This window comes from Dendropsophus ebraccatus, chromosome 1, assembly GCF_027789765.1.
Source record: "Dendropsophus ebraccatus isolate aDenEbr1 chromosome 1, aDenEbr1.pat, whole genome shotgun sequence".
Lineage (NCBI taxonomy): Eukaryota > Metazoa > Chordata > Amphibia > Anura > Hylidae > Dendropsophus > Dendropsophus ebraccatus.
In genome coordinates, this window is record NC_091454.1 from 229,933,775 (window position 1) to 229,939,774 (window position 6,000).

Genomic DNA, 6,000 nt, shown 5'->3' on the forward strand with positions numbered 1-6,000 from the left:
CCGCCCACCCCCCTCCCCCCCGGAATATTTTTTTTTGGTTAAAATACCATTTTGATACTTAAAGGTTAAAAAAAGCGCAAAAGCGCCTAAAATACAGCGCACTACAACTCTCAACATACCTTCTTGTGCACTACAACATCCAGCATACCTAATTGTCTACAAGAAAGTATGCTGAGAGTTGTAGTTGTGCAGCAGCAACCTCCCGACACAACTCCCAGTATACCTTCTTGTGCACAAGGAGGTATGCTGGGAGGTGTAAGGCACAAGAAGGTAGGCTGGGAGGGAACTGGCCGGTGCGAGGCCCGCAAGGTGCATCGGCGGCTCCGGGGGTGAAAGGATGGGGGGCAGGACTGGCAGGGTGCATGGGCGGCTCCCGGGGGACCGGCTGCATCGGCAGGGGGATGGTTAGATTACTGCCGTCCATAATATCACAGGCTGCAGTCTTTAGCATTGGGGGGCGGCCCCATATGTAGCAGACCCCTGCTGCATATGGAGCGGCTCGGGGGTGGGTTAATCTACACGGTAAAATAGCCGGCACAAGCGATCGCTGTGTGCCGGCTATTTGAATTTGGCGCTGCTGGGAGCGGACAGTGTGCAGGGCCGAGGAGGTGACACTAGGGGGCTGGGGCAGGACAGAGAACATGACTGAAGCTCAGCTAGCCACCAGCCGTGTTCTCTGTGCTATACTTTATGTTAAGCTGCACTATTAGGAAGGAAGGAAATCCTGTTACCGAACCGGTTTGTTGCCCGGAATATCAATAGTAGTATCGATATTTCGGTGCATCGTGCATCACTATAGCCTCCACAGTGTAACTTCCTGACTGCCCCCACATAGGCCCTATTACACCAACAGATTATCTGACAGATGTTTTTAAGCCAAAGCCAGGAATAGATGTGAAAAGAGGCGAGATCTCAGTCTTTCCTTTAATACCTGTTCCCTGTTTTTAGTCCATTCCTGGCTTAATCAGATAACAGTCAGATAATCTGTTGGTGTAATAGGGCCCTTAGTGTGTAGTCTTCAACCCCTCCCCCACATAGTATAGCCCCCACAGTGTATAGCCTGGGGCTATACACTCTGGGGGCTATACTATGTGGGGTCAGGTGTGGAGACTGTACACTATGCTGGGGCAGCCAGAAGGCTATACTGTATGTGGGGGCCATTACGCCGGGACTGCTGCTAGTGTTGTTAACACAAAAACTATTTATATGCATTGTTTAAAAATAAAAAAAAATCAATATATCGGAACCAAATATTACCTCCATACTGTTATTGAAGAAAACACAATGTATAGGCCAATATTACTGCCATAGAGTGACCACCGCATAGTGACATTATATACAGGCCAATATTAGCACCACACCATGACCGCCACATAATGACTCTATATATACACTATATACAGACCAATATTACCGCAATAGATTGATCACCGCATAATGATACTATATACAGACTAATATTACTGCCTTAGACTGACCACCACATAATAACTTTATATACACTCTATATACAGACCAATATTAGTGCCATAGACTGACCACCACATAATAACTTTATATGCACTATATACAGACATATATTATGTGGCAGTCACTCCAGGGCAATAATATTGGTCTGTATAGTGTATATATAGAGTCATTATATAGCGGTCACTCTATACACTATATACAGACCAATATTACCGCCATAGAGTGACCACTGCATAATGACACTATAAACATTATATACAGACCAATATTTCTGCCATAGAGTGACCGCCGCATAATGACTCTATATACACTGTATATAGACCAATATTACTGCCATACAGTGGCCACCTAAGGACTCAATACTACCCAATAGTGACATCATCATACACTATACATAGGAGCTGCAGCCAATCAGCGGCCTCAGTGGTCACCGGCAGCAATTACATAGGACGGATGAGGCCAGAGAATGGCTGCAGCTCCTATATACAGTCTATTCACTGCTACACTTCTGCTGGACAGGGGAGTCTCAGCAGTGCTAATACACATACTATATATATATATATATATATATATATACACACACACACTAACACATCCATGAAAACACATACAAATCCAAACCATCCAGTCCACACACTACACACATGACATGTAACACACTACATTCATACACATTACACACTACATGTACAGTATACTTACTCCATCTAGCAGCATGCTGGGAGTAGTAGTCCTGGTCCATGGCAGCAGCAGGCTGGGATCCTAACTCTGCAGCCCTCTCCTCCATCGTCCCGACTGCCACACCAGTCTCACCAGGAAGACAAGGAAATCACCTGAGGGAGGGGGAGGGGATCCAGCACACTCCTGAGCCCGGCATCCTGCTGCCTCTGTGTGACCCCTAATAGCAGCAATAAGCTGTAGCCAGGGGTCACTGCCAGGCGCTGCAGGACGCTGTCTGTGTGCTCCTGCCTGTGACACAGGATGGGGGCCCTGGGCAATTGCCCTGTTTGCTCCCCCCCCCCCTAACGCCGGCCCTGGGTGGTGACAGCTTACCCCCCTCTATCATAGTAGCCCCCACATCCTGATCATGAGGCAGCTAAGCTTACCTCACTGCTCAGCTGCACTCCTCACCTACTTGACTCTGGAGAGATCATGTGACAGTACTGAGAAGCTCATTGATCCAGGATAGGAGTCAGGAGGAGGAGCAGGTATGACTGCCGCCGCGGGACTAGAGCCTGGTCCGCCCAGCGACATGTGAGGTGAGGGGGCTGCTTTGGATGTTGTGGCTGCAGAGGGCCTTGCTAGCAGCCGGAGGCCGGCATATGAGATCCACGGGGGGGTTGCTGTTGGAAGCGCAGAGCTGATGCTGCTGCAGGTGAGGGGGATATGAGGGCGCTGGTGGTATGTGAGCGCGCAGGGGCAGCCACCAGGAGGCAGAATACAGGAGCCTGTAGTAAAAAAAAAAAAAAATCAGACTGCAATTGCGCCCCCTATAATTTACCACTAGATGGCGCCCTAGGCCATTGCCTACCCTGGCCTACCCTTTGTCTCGGCTCTGCATACAGTACACTACGAGCCTTATACCTCACACACACTACACTACAAGCCTTATACCTCACATACAGTACACTACGAGCCTTATACCTCACATTATTACCGTACACTACGAGCCTTATACCTCACATACAGTACACTACGAGCCTTATACCTCACATACAGTACACTACGAGCCTTATACCTCACATTATTACAGTACACTACGAGCCTTATACCTCACATTATTACAGTACACTACGAGCCTTATACCTTACATACAGTACACTACGAGCCTTATACCTCACATTATTACAGTACACTACGAGCCTTATACCTCACATTATTACAGTACACTACGAGCCTTATACCTCACATTATTACAGTACACTACGAGCCTTATACCTCACATACAGTACACTACGAGCCTTATACCTCACATACAGTACACTACGAGCCTTATACCTCACATACAGTCAGTGGCGCCGCAATGATGAGGCGACCTGAGTCGTCTGCCTCAGGCGGCGCCACCAGCTGTTATCATGGGGGCGGCCAGTGGCGTAGCTACCACGGTCGCAGCGGTGGGGGCCCGCGAGGCCGCCCCTTGCCACTGTACTGCTCCCATCCCACTCCCTCTTGTGACCGCAAGCAATGTTTTGCCTGCGATCACAAGAGGCGGCTGGGACGGCCCCCGGCTTACTTGCGGGGCTGGGAGCATCTTGAGGGCAAAAAAACTGGTCCCGCGAAGCTCCGCCCCCCCAGCCGCGGTAAGCCCGCCAGCGCGCGTGACAAGAAGACTAGAGGAACTATTCAGGTGAGTATAGATTTTTTAGTTTTAAAGGGCATGATGGGGGTGTAGTGGTATGATGATGATGGAAGAAGAGGATGATGGGGGTGTAGTGGTATGATGATGGAACAAGAGGATGATGGGGGGTGTAGTGGTATGATGATGATGGAAGAAGAGGATGATGGGGGTGTAGTGGTATGATGATGGAACAAGAGGATGATGGGGGTGTAGTGGTATGATGATGATGGAACAAGAGGATGATGAGGGGTGTAGTGGTATGATGATGATGGAACAAGAGGATGATGGGGGGTGTAGTGGTATGATGATGATGGAACAAGAGGATGATGAGGGGTGTAGTGGTATGATGATGATGGAACAAGAGGATGATGGGGGGTGTAGTGGTATGATGATGATGATGGAACAAGAGGATGATGGGGGTGTAGTGGTATGATGATGATGGAACAAGAGGATGATGGGGGGTGTAGTGGTATGATGATTAAGGAACAAGAGGATGATGGAGGGTGTAGTGGTATGATGATGATGGAACAAGAGGATGATGGGGGTGTAGTGGTATGATGATGATGGAACAAGAGGATGATGGGGGTGTAGTGGTATGATGATTAAGGAACAAGAGGATGATGGAGGGTGTAGTGGTATGATGATGATGGAACAAGAGGATGATGGGGGTGTAGTGGTATGATGATGATGGAACAAGAGGATGATGGGGGGTGTAGTGGTATGATGATGATGGAACAAGAGGATGATGGGGGGTGTAGTGGTATGATGATGGAACAAGAGGATGATGGGGGTGTAGTGGTATGATGATGATGGAACAAGAGGATGATGGGGGGTGTAGTGGTATGATGATGATGATGGAACAAGAGGATGATGGGGGTGTAGTGGTATGATGATGATGATGGAACAAGAGGATGATGGGGAGTGTAGTGGTATGATGATGATGGAACAAGAGGATGATGGGGGGTGTAGTGGTATGATGATGATGATGGAACAAGAGGATGATGGGGGTGTAGTGGTATGATGATGATGGAACAAGAGGATGATGGGGGGTGTAGTGGTATGATGATGATGATGGAACAAGAGGATGATGGGGGTGTAGTGGTATGATGATGATGGAACAAGAGGATGATGGGGGGTGTAGTGGTATGATGATGATGATGATGGAACAAGAGGATGATGGGGGTGTAGTGGTATGATGATGATGGAACAAGAGGATGATGGGGGGTGTAGTGGTATGATGATGATGGAACAAGAGGATGATGGGGGTGTAGTGGTATGATGATGGAACAAGAGGATGATGGGGGGTGTAGTGGTATGATGATGGAACAAGTGGATGATGGGGGGTGTAGTGGTATGATGATGGAACAAGTGGATGATGGGGGGTGTAGTGGTATGATGATGGAACAAGAGGATGATGGGGGGTGTAGTGGTATGATGGTGGAACAAGAGGATGATGGGGGGTGTAGTGGTATGATGATGATGGAACAAGAGGATGATGGGGGGTGTAGTGGTATGATGATGGAACAAGAGGATGATGGGGGTGTAGTGGTATGATGATGATGGAACAAGAGGATGATGAGGGATGTAATGGTATGATGATGATGGAACAAGAGGATGATGAGGGATGTAATGGTATGATGATGATGATGGAACAAGAGGATGATGGGGGTGTAGTGGTATGATGATGATGGAACAAGAGGATGATGAGGGGTGTAGTGGTATGATGATGATGATGGAACAAGAGGATGATGGGGGTGTAGTGGTATGATGATGGAACAAGAGGATGATGGGGGTGTAGTGGTATGATGATGGAACAAAAGGATGATGGGGGGTGTAGTGGTATGATGATGGAACAAGAGGATGATGGGGGTGTCGTGGTTTGATGATGATGATGGAACAAGAGGATGATGGGAATGTAGTGGTATGATGATGGAACAAGAGGATGATGGGGGGTGTAGTGGTATGATGATGGAACAAGAGGATGATGGGGGGTGTAGTGGTATGATGATGGAACAAGAGGATGATGGGGGTGTAGTGGTATGATGATGATGATGGAACAAGAGGATGGTGGGGGGTGTAGTGGTATGATGATGATGGAACAAGAGGATGATGGGGGGTGTAGTGGTATGATGATGGAACAAGTGGATGATGGGGGGTGTAGTGGTAGGATGATGGGGGGTGTAGTGGTATGA